This window comes from Zosterops lateralis (genome assembly GCF_965231275.1).
Source record: "Zosterops lateralis genome assembly, contig: HAP1_HAP1_SCAFFOLD_161, whole genome shotgun sequence".
In the NCBI taxonomy this organism is placed as follows: domain Eukaryota; kingdom Metazoa; phylum Chordata; class Aves; order Passeriformes; family Zosteropidae; genus Zosterops; species Zosterops lateralis.
In genome coordinates, this window is record NW_028154523.1 from 1 (window position 1) to 15,230 (window position 15,230).

The window sequence follows — 15,230 nt, forward strand, 5'->3', positions numbered from 1 at the left end:
TGATCCCGCATGCAAATTAAAGACTCCAAAAGAGTCTCGGGATGAAATCTGACATAAAAAAACCCTTATCAAATAAAAACCAAGTAAAATTAAAACAGATAAGAACTAATACTCAGCCGTGTGGACCCTGAGGAATCAGAAGAGCTAATTTCTCCGGTTTTGCTTACTAGCCGTAAGTTAAAAAGACCAAACCGGAGATGAGACCACAGGAGAAAACAAAGAACTGTCAGGACTCTGGGGTTGCTCCCCAGGCGAGGGCCAGTCCTCCAGCTCTGTTGAATTGCATGCAGCAGAGCTGATAAAGCCCTCCTCCTCCACGGCGACCAAACCCCTCGGGCAAATATCAATAAGAGCTGATTAATAAAGGCGTTTATGGAGATTAGTATTTTCTCCGCCCATTTTTATTCATAACAACTGGGGCTCGTCCGGGATTGGCCACGCCCAGAAGAGGACCGAGACGGGAAGGCGCCGCCCACCTTGGACCTCCTGGACAGCTGCTGCTCAGGGCCGCCCGTCGGGGAATCGGGACCCAGGCAGGAGGGCTGAAAGCTGCAAAGCCTGGCGGCGATAGCAAAGATGTGTCCGTGCAAAGGGCACTGAACGAGGAGACGCTGGTGTCGGCGGCTCAGAAAGGTAAGGCGCAGGATGCTGTACGCTGCTCAGCTAAAGTTTTGTAGTTCCAAACATCAAGTATCTAGGAAAAAAAAAAAAAATCTCAGCACACCGAGCCGGTTTCTTTTCGCATCATATTGTTTGGAGCAGCTATTACATTTCTATGTATGCGTTGCACAATCAGAACAAATTATGTGATTTCTTCTAAATAATCTGTGGATTTAAGTAATTATCAGGCACAAGGTGTAGCAGACTCTCATTTTCCTTTTCAGAAGGAAAACCTATCACATGCAGCCTGACTGTAGGGCTGTTGGGATAAATTCACCTCCAACCAAATCGTCACTACACGTGATGGATTGCCTTCACTCATTCACTTCAGTGAAAAGTGATTACTGCATAATTAGCCTCAGAAAGTTTAAGTACTTTGAAATGATTTACAAAAAACGCCTTCAACTAATTAGAAGACTGCAGGAGAAATAGTTACTAACGTTTCCTCCTTAACTTGTACTCCACTAAAATGCACACTGCCACTAAAAGATAGTAGTCTCTTTCCAAATACTCAAATATTTTGAAAGAGAGACTCTCATATGACTTACTTTGAAGTATATACTGACACTTGTACTTTAGATCAAAATTGAAAGATAAAAACTAATCAAACAGCAGTTAGTTTTGTTAATAAATAAAATATTGTTTTGGGGCTAATATTGCCCCTTTTACTGTTCTATTGATTGCTAATTCATAAAACCGGTTATTTTCAGTGTGTGTGACTTTTAAGCTTTCACTTTTTTATTTTTACTTCTTTTCTTTGCATAAGGATTGCAGTGATTGTGCGTTTAGGTGGTAGTGTGAATACTGCAGTGCTAAATGCCTCATTAGTTCCTAAAAAATCTAGCTCTCATGTACCCAAGAAGTAGCAGTCATTGCTACTTTGGATCTTGCAAACATCTGGCAAACCGAAAGTAATAAGGCTTAACACTGACATGTAAACATGACCTGTACAATGTAAGAGATGTTCCTTGGCCTGTTTTACAGCAATGTGGCATTATGGAAACTGTTACTGGAATTTTTTCTTCTGGTAAAACGTTGTTTGAACTACAGACTAACAGAAGAGCATTTATGTAAGAAAGGCATACAAGTGTTATCCAAGGCTGCAACTTATGTGTTATTATCTTTTTTATTTCAGTGAAAGAAGCTGGAAGAGACTTTACCTATTTTATTGTGGTGCTTGTTGGAATTGGTGTTACAGGTTATTTTTTTTAAATTACATTCTTTATCAGAAGACACTTCTCGTTAATTCCATCTGGTTTCATAAGTTTTCATTTCATCTGCTGTTGTCTCTGTTACAGGTGGCTTGTTCTATGTGATTTTTAAAGAGCTATTCTCTTCTTCTAGTCCAAATAAGATCTATGGAGATGCCTTGGAGAAATGCAGATCTCACCCCGAGGTTGGTTTTTGAACTTCAGTCATCAGTTTGTGTTTCTCAGTAGTTACTGCCTTTCTTCAAGTCAAAACTTCACACTAGGAATCTCACAAGCTACTTGAAGACCCGTGTGGTGCTTTAGCAGTTCTGCCAGTGCTTGTAGCTGGGATGGGGTGGGTCAGCTCCAGAGCAGAGCCTTCATCAGGACAGGTCAGTGCAAGCATTGAACTAGCCTGCTAGAAGCCAAGTGAGTGTGCCACAGCATAAAAACTGATGGAAATACAGTCTGTCTTTCAGAGCCTGGGCTTGTGTCACCATACAGAAACTCTTAGGGACTTACCTAAGTGCCTGCTAAATATAGAACTTGAATTCTCCATGTCAGAGAGGCAACTAGTCCCACTAAGTTGTGTAGATCTAACCTGCTGCCTTTTCTCAACACTCTTACTCTATTGTGACACTTCCCTATGGTTCTGTCATTCTGTGAAGCACTGCACTGATACCCAGGAATTGAAATTCTTCATTTGAAGCACAGTTAGCATTCCTTTGGCTAACAGGAAAACAGGCAGAGAACAGTCATGGGATCACACAGTCATCATAGCTAGGTGTAAACAAAAAAATCAGTGTGAAACTAGATTTTAAAAAACACTACTTCAGACAAAACATCCTTCAGAAAAGATTGTAGCAGATGCCTTTGAAGGTAACCTAGAAATGAAGTGACAAGTCGTTGCTCTAGTAACAATAAAAAGACTGCTTTGGAACAAGTTTGTAGAATTAATACTTCTTTGCAGTACTTGCACAGTAAAACTTCTCTTCTTCTAACCAAATTTAAAGTAAGTTTAAGACTATGTTGATCTACTCTGATTTTATAGATCTGAAAAAAAAAAATTACTGAATTTCTTATTCAGTCGTGGTTTTTAGATAATAGGAAGGGGAATGCATTTGCATTTTAAACTTTGAAACATTCTCTTGGAGGAGACATAGGCAAATATTTTGTGCTTTTTTTTTTTTTCTTTTTACACAAAATGTCAATTTCCACATCTTCATCTCAGAGAACAGTACAAATAGAAGATATCAATAGGATTTATTTTAGGCATTTAATACAGAACTGTAAAAAAAAGACTGGAATACAGAGGCATTTTTCTTAAATTCTTTTTTTTTCATAAACACTCCTATTCTTGACATGTTAGATTCTCCAGGGGCATTTTGTTAAAAGAGGGTGTATTCACAGCAGAGGCATGAGCTGATACTGGAATACCTGTTTGTATGTTATCCCTTCTGACAGCTCAAACCTCTTTTCTCTTGTAGGTAATTGGTGTTTTTGGTGAACCTATCAAAGGTTACGGAGAGGCAACAAGAAGAGGAAGACGACAGCATGTCAGATACCCCTTGGTGTTTGCCCCATAAAGACATCAGTTTCTGCACAGCAAAGATATTTTTGGATCACAAGTTAGTTCTAGAGTGATGAACTGTACGTAACATATCCTGTCACTTTTGATCAAACATAGAAGTTTTTTTGCAGTGCCTCTTGTGTGCCATATATCACTAAGTACAGTGTACATATAATATAAAATGCCAATTCTGAATGCCTCAGAACAAGCAATGGTCATCATGGTAAACATAGAGCTCTCCAGAAAATGGGATGAGCCTGAAAACAGTAGTGCAGAGGCCTAGGCTTGCATGAGGAGAGCAGTAATCTGACAGAAGTTTACAGTCTGAAACTATACTGAGCTGATACACAGGATGCTTTTTGGTACTTGAAGCAGCATCTCTACTGCATATTTAACAGAACGTCTATCACCTTAACCTCTCATGAGTGTGTCTTTTTATTACTTTCCTTTTAAAAGAAACAAGAAAACTATTTCTTACAAAACGTAAGTCCTCCCTGCTTTGCCTTTATTGGGTTATTTGGCAGGAATATATTCAGTGAGGTTTCATATAGGATGAGACACATAAGCCCAGACAGAGGTTGAACCATGAAATTGAGATTCCTTGTTAGGTCTGAGGAAAGTGGCTTTTAATCATTGAAGCTCTATCTCTTCACCAGACTCAGTGAAAAAATGTTTAAAGTAAAGCTGCTAAATGAAATCAACGTGCACAAACATCTTGAGCACCTGTCTGTAAATAAGTAAATGTACTATGAATCAGCTTTCCTAGTATTTAATTTCCATTATTTTGAATGACTAGTATCTTAAATAAATTTTTGAGATGAGAACTGTGTAAGATTGTAGAGTTTGCATCTGCAGTATAAGAATGACCTTAAATGTCTCAAAAATCTACAGGTTTTTTTTGTGTATGAATACCCTGAATGTAAATTTACTGCAGTAAGGCTCTTCTTTCATATTTGTTCTCTCTACCATCATGTCACTTTAAACTATATTGGAAGTTTATTTCACAGTGTGTACCTGGGCATGACTGATGGACATAAGAGATTGGTGCTAAGCAGCAGTTAATATTTTCAGTAGGAAACATAAACCAGAACTCTAATGGGGTCATTAGTTTCCCAAAGTGGTCACTTTGAAAGTGATGTGCTATTTATTTAATACTTGAGCGCAACCCAACTCCAGTCTGAATACCAGCATTTAGGTTGGAGATCTCATATCAGTGCCAAAGTTACACAATTTCAGCAGAACAAAATTATTGCCAAAGTAACTTTGCACATAGTAAACTGTTTGTTTTGATGTGGTTTAACCAACCTAATAATTAATTTGAAAAAATATGCTGTGTGTGTTTCGGTTTGATAACTTAGTTTAGGTGCCTAAAATAACTCTGGAATTCTTGGTGATGTGGGGTCCCTTTCTAGATGTCAGGCTTCAAATCTGGGGTTTTTTAGAATTAATACAAGGCATTTCCATAGTCTTCAGCACTGGATTGCTTTTCAGTTTTGAGGGGAGGACTGGGGTGAGGACATTTAAGCATTTCATCTCTTAATCCTCAGCAGCTAATTAGCTCTTCTAACTCCACTAGTCCTTAGGCACTGACAGTAAAGCTTGAGAGGAGCAGTAGAGAAGGAACCCAAGGTAGAGTAAGGACACCACTGGAATACACTTTCTTACAAAATAAGTAAGCAACTCCTCTAAGTAAGTTTAAATTTGAAGTCTTAACTAGCATATAATCTGTATTCTTGCTGGGTGGTTGGGTTTTTGTTTTCTGTTGCTGTTTTTAGTCACATTGAATACGTAAAGGACGGACTGAAACATATGCGTTTGAAGTTCTATATTGAGGGCATTGAATCAGGGAAACAGGGAACGGTCCATGTGGAAGTCAAAGAGGTATGTACAATTGCTTGATACACCTGACAACCTGACAAGTCATGAATTTAAACTACCAAAGAGAAAAAAACACTCTGAATTTTTTTCTTTGCAGAATCTTGAAACAGGAAAATTCAAGGTTCACTATATTATTGTGGACGTTGAGACCTATCCAAGAAGAACCATTGTTATAGAAGACAACAGATAGCCAACGATCAAAGCTGCTGCCTTATCTCACATTGGATAATGATGTTGTAGCCAGGCTACACATGAATTGTGTGGTGTTGCCAATTGTGTCTCACAGCTTCAGGGCTGTGTTATGGGAAGTAGCCTCTCAGGACCTCCACTAACAGATAAGGGATTTAAAGTGAAACCAATGAAATATAGCAGAACTATCATGGAAGATATTCTTGACATAGGAAAATAATGCCTCCTAATGAACAGTCTAATGATCGATAATACTTCTGCACACCCAAAACCTGAGTTTTTCAAGGATTTAGGTTTGGATGGGGAGTTTTTTGTCTTCCTTGGCTTGGATTTCCCACTACCACTGCAATAAAGAAAGAGGTAGTTTAACTGTAGACAGAACTCTACTGTTTTCATTTTGGATACCTTTGTAGTAAAAAGGTAAAGTAAGAATGTTAGTGATGCAAAAGAGATCTAGGCATGTAAGGGTAGGAATGGTGGAGGCACACACACCCATGGCAAACAACTGAAGATAAACACTTTAATATTGGTGTCTTCTAAATAAATTACCAGCAAGCAGAACATCACTACCATCTGCTCTTTCCGGTGTTTGCCATGCTGCTCTGCATGGTTGTAGCAAGGTGGGGGTTGGCCTTTTCTCCCAGGCAACTAGTGACAGGACAAGAGGACATGGCCTCAACCTCTGTCAGGGGAGATTTGGGTTGGACATCACCTTCAAAATGTTTTGAAAACCACAATATTTAATTTAAACTTCTCTTTGCCACCTTGTCTGTATCTACATCTGATAAACACCTGTGGTGTTTATCATGGCATCTTTGATCCGTAAAATGTTCCACATTATTTTCTTTTACTGCCTGCATCACCTTGCTAGCTGAGATTTACCAGGATGCTTCTTTATATTTCATGAATGAGGGACACAGCTGTGAAGGACATAATTTCTCCTGTGTTGTGAAAAAGCTGAGAATATTCTTGATAAAATTAAGACAGAAAAAGTAGCAGAAGAAATCCACCTTTATCTGACCTTAATGTTCTTAATTTGAATGAATTACAAATACAAGGCTCAAATGCTTTCCAATCTCATTGCAGGAAGCTTTTTGTAATCTTTTTTCTAGGAACATCTCATCAGTGAAGAAAAAAAAAAAACACTTCATAGCTTTGTTTGTCAACTTTCTACTAGCTGGATACCTATCACCAGCAAGATTATTTAAGCCTCTTGAAACTTCAGGAGTGTTAAAGCTTTTTAGAAATATAGATTGTCTGCAGAAATAAAAGTCAAACATTTTTTGCTAACAGAAGTCTTATGTGAACTGATTACTTCTTTCCATATTTCTCCTGAGGCTGAAGTTCTCTTTGTGGACTTGGCTGGCACCCATGCTTACAAAGCTTTCTTAAATTCTGTTTCATACAAATGCATCTATGGAGACACTGTAATCAAAATTAGGTGAAGATTAGTTGAACAAGACATTTGGAATACTGAACATTGATCTCTTGTGCAGTATCATCTTTCCTGGTGGTAGTTTGCACTGGAGGGGAATAGCTGTGTTCACTGAGTTTAAACAATGTTTTAGAACACCGCTTTGGTAATTCCAAAGAGTGTTAGCCTCAGTTTTCCATATGGAGCTGCCCCTGCCTCACTGGATCATTGTACTACCAGAAAGTCGTGCAGAGATCCTTCTCCATGGCAGAGCTCAGTGTTCCATCCTCTCACTGGAGGCTGTTAGGCTGGGGAGACAGCAAAATAACTGAAAGATTCACCTTCAGTTGTCGGTAAACACAAGCAGTAACCATTTCACTATTTCCTTTTTAAAGCTCTCACTTCTTTTTCCCTTGGGAAAACAAAATTACAGCATCTGCCAGTTACTTTCTGAAGTAAATGTGTCATGTTATTGTTACTCAAGTATTGGGGGAAAAAATCACTGCTAGCAAGTCAGAGCCAAAGAAATTAAGTTTTCATAGAAATTAAACACATTTTTCAGAGTTCAGTTTTGATTGTTGCAGAATAAATAAAAGTAGTATTCTTAAAACCCCTCCTTTAGGAATCGGAAATATGTTACTCACCAGTGAAAGGTTGTTTTTCCAGAAACACTGTGTGGCAGACTATTCAAAATGTGTTTTAAGTAGGTGTACAACTTGGTCTTAAGTTTCCCATCTCTACATTCATTTTTGTGGATGCCAAACCCTATGTATGCTTCATAGGCAGCCAATATCCTTAGAGGTGGTTTATGGGAATAATGTTACTGTGTCATCTCTATGACCTGTGTTTGATTCTAGATCCTGTGTATACTTGCTGTATAGCAACAAAAAGAAAATCCCTCTAGGAAATGAACTGAGTGGAAACTTTAAAATATATATATTAAAAAAAATCCAAACAGCAACAACAGCAGCAAACAATAAATAAATAAATAAATAAATAAGAAAATTAAATAAATAAATGAATTTAAAAAACCAATAACAAAAAAAACCACTCAATAAGCTTTGATAAACAGAAGCTCTTGTAAAAAAAGATGAATGTAGATTGGGAAGCAAAGGTGTTGTTGTGCATGACTGAGTTTAAAAATAACCTTGTTACCTAAATATTTCTTGCACAGAATTCAAGTTTCAGCAACTGATTTAGGCAATGGAGTCATGATCTTAGAAATGGTTGTGAATAAATGCATATCTGATACAAGAAACTTCAACAAACTCATTTAACAAGCGAAGAAACAAACAAGACAGGAATGTGAGTAAGACAATTACTGTATCACGTGCCAGATGCAGAGATAAAAAGCCAAAGAAAATGTGCTGGGAGTTTGCTTTCAGCTTTCACTTTGCTCTCAGTCTCATTCACTATCACAACAGATGCTATCCACCCTAATACTTACAGGATTATTCCACTGTGTATATTGTCAGCAACCAAACATTGCAGATTATGCCCAAAAATCATCAAGGACACATTTTGAACCCAAGCCCACTTTTATGATTCACTCCAGCTTGTAAACTGACAGAAGTCAAGCTTAAAGGTGACAGGGCTCACAACTGGTCTCTGCATATGGGGTTGTGAAGTCTGTCTGAAGATCTGGGGTACAGTTGGCACTGGAAAAACAGAAGTTTGAAAGCAAAGCCAAAAAATTTGAAAGCAAAAAGATCTTCACCCTCTTTTTTTGAGAGGGGGGAAAAAAGGCCCTAGAGAGTCCCTAGAGAGATGTTCACTTGCTCCAAATAGGAAATAATAGAACTCCAGTAGAAATTTTCCTTAGGCATCTGGGAATGTATGTTGTTATGGTATACAGTGATTCCAAACAGTACAATAAATAATTGAACAGCAGAAGTATTTGATAGTTTTTCTTAGTAAATTCTCAGGGTTTTTTATTGTGTATGTGTTCTGTAAAATAATGTATAGGAATTCTAGAAAAATGTGAATTAATACCATCCTGTATTCAAATTCAGTCTATTTATATTTTTTAATGATATATACTTAAAAGTTGAAAATGTAGCGAAAATGTTTTGCAATTTAAAGGAAACAAAGGAAACAAAAAAGCTTTTTGGAATTTTGTTCTTCTTGGGAGAAATATGCTGTATTTGATTCCCTTCCTCTATATAGGTTATTGTAGAACATTTGTAACTCAGCTAATCAAAAATATTTATCACAAATACCCATTTCAGTAAAAGAGATCAGTGTGGAAAGCCTCTGTTTGCCTCTCAGGGTTCAGTATCAAACTACTGCATTTCGTTTTAATATCCATGTAAAAAAATTCTGTCAGTTCTGGAAAAAGCGTAGTATGGGAGGGATGCCCTCACCTGCTCCAGCCCGCAGCCACCCTGCAGCAGATCAACCTTGGCCAGCACCCAGAGCTGCTCCCCCCACAGCAGGATGGGGGTGGAAATGGGGACCAGCAGAAATGAGAAATCTTGGGGGTTGTGAGCAAGACAGGGACATCACTTGCCAGTTAAGTGTTGCAGGTGAACTAAACTTCAAAATGAGCTCAATTTATTGCCTTTTGCTGGCCAGAGCAGCAGCGTGGGCAGTGTGCCACAGAGGTGAGCACTTAGCAGGGCTGGCAGCAGTGGTGTCTCGACTTCCAGATCACGTACAGGCGTCTGCCTCCACATCTTAAAACCTTCCCGTACTGTGCTGGGAAACCTTTTCAGGATAATCGTGTTTATCCAACCTCTATTTAATTACAATTCCCCTTTATCAGAATCACAATTATCTTCTCTAGCACGAGTTGCTGTCTTGTATTACTCCCCACAATTAACTCTATTAACCTTTTATCCAAGCACATTTTTACCCTTTATGGGAACTGGGTTGTTTTTCAATTTCAATCCTAATTCTTCTTTTTTTCCATTAAAAACATAACAATCTCAGCCATAACAACATTTTATTACAGTTATACACGTACTAAATCATGGCTATATTCCCTGAGATGTGATTTGCTTCATTAGTGCTACAACCTCTGTAGAGGAGCTGGAAGTGAATTGCTATCTTGTATGCTGTCTGGGACCATGCATTTTCCTGTGTTTTAATAAAACAGAGACAAATCCCAGTGTCGGAGTGCAGATTTGCAAAATGCCACCAGTTGCTCTTTGGTGTGATACCTGGTGAGGTACAGATGCCCTTGTCTCCTCTGTGTGGCTGCAAAGAACCACATTCAGGGGTCTGACACTGGAGTTAGGATAATAGTGTTGGGGAGAAATAACTGAGACATCTCAAGATTTAAAACAGCAGCTTTCTATCAACTGCCTTGAGCATAAAAGCCTCATAATCTACAACTATTTTTCCCTGAAAACATCTATGCAAAGTGTCCTGCTGTGCTAACTTTTTTGTATTTTTCACACTTATTTTCCTTGAATTTCTCTTTTAACACCTTTTTTTGTGGGGACTCCTTCCAGCATCTGCATGTATTTCTCTTTTCCTTCAAATTACTGTGTTTAACTTGTGTGTCTGCATGTCTCTCCTTTACCTATATTTAATTTAGCAGAATAAAAGCTAATCTCCCTCAACTTCTCATTGTAAGATATTTTCTAGACCCTTTGTCAGCTTCATTGCCCTTATACATATATAGACCCATGCATAAAAACATTATAAATATATAATGTAGAGCATATATGTTGCATAATATATATTACACAGATTTAAAAAAATACATATCTCCATATATGTATATATTTATGTTCCTGACTTCATCTTGAAAGCTTTTCAGGTAACATCAAAATAAACCAGCTTCTAGGGCCATTCCAAAACAGACGCTTCCCATTACTGACCAAGTCATGTTGCAGAGCTGGTCTCCAGAGATGGTCCTGAGAGCACTGTGATCCTCATAGGAATGGAACAAACAACTCTTGAATTCTGGGTGGTGGGTCCGATTGACACCTTCATTTTTAGCTGATATCCCGCACCCCATCCAAGCGTTGGATGACTGACAGCTACAAAAGCTCCAGGTATCTCTCAGTGGCAAATACTTCAAGGTGAGTTATGAAGAAATTAGATAAGCAAAAGGATGTGAGTTGTGCTAAGATTAGAGCCAGTCAATTCTAATCTCTTCTGTACTGAGTGGATCATGATGGCAATTCCTTCTTGATAAGCCATCCTGCATTATAATGGTAAAGGCCAGTAAAGTTGTCCTGCCTTGCTGGTAGTTGTCAGCTTGTCAGCCTTTGGGATGGGATTAGAAGTGGAAGTATGTGAACATGGCTTTTGTGCTTTTGTAAAAACATGCATTTTTCGTGTGGGAAGTATCCTAAAGCAACCATCAATGTCACAGTCAGCCCCATTTATCCACAGGCTATAGCTGTCATGCTGTACTGCTCCCACAAGGGATGTGACATAGGGACTTCCTTTTCCCAGAGGACAAGCTCTGTGCGTCCTAAACAGTGTTCCTGCATAATGCCTCTAAAATAACTGTACACCTCAACATAAATACCAATGCATACACAAAATCAAGGGAAAACTAATGCTTTAAAAAATGAAACATGAAGAAAACAAGATGGATTCCATGGACTGAAATCAATGTTTTTACATTTAGCACACTTCTGTGAACATTACCAGGTAATGCTGTAATCAGTGAGCAATCTTGCTCTGTGAGAGGATTAAATACTCTGCTATGTGCCCATTTGGATGTGGTTACATTGCTGTCCCTTGTCACAGAGTTCAGGAGCAACCAGCACATACATATCCATGTTGAGGTGATTGTGATGGTTTTTATAAAGGGTTTTGCTGCTGTGCCAGCTGGTGTCCTGCTCATGGGAGTCTCCAGCTTTCAAATGGCAGACATCTGATGCTTTCTAAAAATACATTCTCCTCACCCTTGGAGCCCCAGGAATGGTTCTTGTCTAATTCTTCTCTAATTCATCTCTTCTTAAGGAATAAGAAGCCGTTTGCTGGTTGGCCTCTTATTAAGCGACCAACTGCAGGCAGGTCTTTCAGACCTCTGCATACCACACATGTCCCTCAGGCCATGCTTTCTGAAGCAATTCCATGCAGATGTCACTGGATTTTAAAGACCAGAAATAACATGGGTATTTTTGGAACAGCCTGTACATTACCACTGCTTCATACAGGGTTATGTGCAAATCACACTTTCACACTGAAATAATTTACTTAGTAGAAATAAGGACATATTAGTAATGATACAGATTTATTTTTTTTTCGTCACACAGATAGGTAGTGAGCACAGATGGCACTCAGAAAATACTGATTGTATGATAAATTCTATCACCCTTCTCTTCTGTGGACCAGGAGTGAGTATTGTTGTCTTTTTCTCTGCTATAATAATCACTTCTTGCAAATGTTGTGAGAATCAGGTAAGGAACTGAAGCTGCAGACAGCCTGGTCAGGTAAGCAGGAGAAAACAATGAGTCTGAGGACCCCAGAAGGATCAATTTTCAGAAACCCTTGATTTCTAAACACATTTCAAGTCAGTACCTGAAACCATTTTTCCAGGAAGAAGATTTCATCACTTCTGTCTATCAAAATGATGAGTAAAGAAATTGTTTGATAACGTGTCACAACATTAGGGAAACAAACACTATTGACCTTTATCTCAAGCCATTCCTCCAAAAAATCCATTGTTATGTAGGAAGTTTCATAGTAAACTGAGAATATTAGCACTGATGATGAAGGGTGGAAGTGTCCAGTAGCCCAAGCCTGGTATTCCTGGACATCCCACATGCCTGCACTGCAATTAATCTCTGGTTTTAGTGAAAACATCTTCAGACTTGAAAAAGAACGTGACCAGAAGCAGAAGCTCAGTTTTAAACTCAGGTTAAAAACAGCAAACAGAAGAATTTTATGCATAGCAGAACAAAACTCATCACTTGAGGACAGAATGAAATTCTTTATGCATATGAAGAATAAAATATATTTTATCCTGAGCTGGATGCAGCTTGCTTATGATGCAAACAGCAGGCACAGTCCTATGTGCACATACATCACTCTACATTATAAACAGCCTAAAAGCCACAAAGTTGAAAGCAGATCTTGATTCTCACATAATAAAAGTAAGAGATGCTGCAGGAAGGATTGAGCTTTCCTGACACTGGACTGGGAACTTATCAGGAGATAATAAATAATAGTATCCTAAGCTTATTCACCTTCTCCTTTTTTTTTTTTTTTTTTTTTTTTTACTTCCTACAGCATTCCTTCTGCAATCTTTCTGGATTTTAAGAAACGGCAACAACCATCACTAAGTCCTTTAGCTGCAGGGTATGCAGCTCCCTCAGCTTTTTCCATAATTTGTAGTTTAGCACCACCTTCCTAGACACCAAAGAATTGCAGCTTTGCACTGCCAGAACATTTGGCTTGAAAGCCTTAGAACAAAAAGGAAAGTGCAAAGAAAGGTAGTTTGTAGTAAAGCATTTCTCACACCCAGCAAGTGTTTTCCATACAGGGAAAGTTTAAGGCTCACCCCTTAAGGTAAAGAGCCCAGATTGTTCCCTACCCTTCTGACAAGGGTTGGCTGAGGGCCAAGAAAGAAGCATCTATTGGATCTTGTCACTGTTCTTCAAACCCTCTATCCCTCTCTATTGGCTCTAAGCCAGGTTATCCCTCCTAAAATATTAAGAATTTAAGAAAGAGCACAAAAGGGAACTCTAGGCTTTTCAAGGTGTGTTAGCAGGGTGTCTGAGGTTTCTCAGGTGCCTATGCACAACTTATTATTTGTTTTCTGCAAAGTTTGTTATTTTGTTATTTTTTCTTTATTAAACCTTTTGGTTTACAAAACACCTTCGAGAAGCAGTCTCACTGAAATTAATTACAGGCACTTTTCTGCCAGGCTGGACCCTCAGAGTGTGAGGCAAACCCACAGTGGTTATTTCCATATCTGTTTTAATTATTAGACCTTTTTAACAAGATAGCATCCTCTGTCCTCATCAACTTTTGCAGTTCATCAGTTTTCAGAAACCATCCCACAGACCAGTGCTCCCTGTAGCACTTCATTTATGGCCCTATAGCTGCGGCTCTATGCTGTCATAATTTCAGGGCCCATCGCTTTTGTTTCCAAGTAATGAAAACTGAAGTTTCTAATGTAAACTGTATTTTATGCTGAATATAGTGTGTTTTAACGTTTAAAAATGAGCTTGTGAATGCTTGATGTGAACATGGTATTTTCACTCAACATTCACAGACAACAAATTTCAACTTCTTTTCTGCAGTTCATGATAAATAGCTGTTAAGGAGAGAGTTTTGATGTCTCATTGAAAAACAGGATTGACAATGGTAGTCTGTAGCCTCATAGTACAAAATATAAATATTTTCTTCCATAATCCGAGGAGTTGGTAAGAAAAATGGTAAAGGTGACAGACACATGGGTAACTGACCTGCTGTGGTGTCAAAGACAAACCCATACCTCAAAGAACATTCATGCAAAGCATGTAGATTTTTTTAAAAATTCATTATTCAATTTTCCCTTTCTGTGTGTTTCCCCAGCATGTCCTCACTTGCATGGGGTATGACCAGGATCAGCTACCCAAGAATAAGCTTAATCACAAAATTACCTTACAGTCACCCCCTGCAAAACCTCCTTCTACACTGAGCTCCTTATCTTGTGACCCAGAAGCTGCAAATACCCACCATGACATGACCTGTTTTGCAAAATTCTCACATATTGATCCCTGAAAACAAGCTAGAGGTCTGTGTGCTTGGTAATTGGCTTGGTGCTTCCCATCAGCACTGTATGAGGAAGTCCCAGAAGGTGCTCCCTAGTACGTTGTCACAAAATTCTGGGTGGCACATCACCATCCTCTCTCAGTTTGGGTGATTCAGGTGATTAAATGATTAAAAGTCCTTGGCCCTCTAAAAGCCCCGAGTCGCGTCACAAGGAAAAAAGCGGAGTCTTCAAGGTCTCGTTTTCAGGTTTCTCGTGTTGTTTATTATTTGATATCTCAAAATTTTTCTCCACACCAGCCAAGATCTGAACAGTGACTGGGACACCAGGCGACTGACTGCTGATGGAGTGTCGCTTTGCTTTTATACAGATAACTACATGTTGGTTATTTACAATTTCATACCAATGCCTAGTGCCTATACTAGAAGGGTCATTTCTACTTTGACCCAATCGTCTCAGACTACTTTTTGTCATCATCACCTCAGAAGATGGAGGAAGAGGAAGAAGGAGAGGAACTCAAGGAACCACCCTAATTCCTCCATTTTGTCCCTCCACTTACCTCTATTCTAAGAACCCCAAAACTACTAAATTTTTCATCTTGTGATGTGCTAAATTATTGTTTTCACACTTTTGTGGTTTGTAATTCCTCTCTCAGTGTTGGAA

The 15,230-nt window shown here is 38.7% G+C and overlaps 2 long non-coding RNA genes across 2 annotated transcripts; both read left to right on the forward strand.

Annotated features, from left to right (window-relative positions):
* Positions 1-490: 490 nt before the first annotated feature.
* Positions 491-2,058, forward strand: LOC310923651. The gene is made up of 3 exons (XR_014592668.1): positions 491-633; positions 1,796-1,858; positions 1,959-2,058. It is a non-coding gene; the product is annotated as an uncharacterized lncRNA (long non-coding RNA).
* A 2,428-nt stretch (positions 2,059-4,486) lies between these two features.
* On the forward strand, positions 4,487-7,948 carry LOC310923650. The gene is made up of 2 exons (XR_014592667.1): positions 4,487-5,301; positions 5,396-7,948. It is a non-coding gene; the product is annotated as an uncharacterized lncRNA (long non-coding RNA).
* The last annotated feature ends 7,282 nt before the right edge of the window (positions 7,949-15,230 follow it).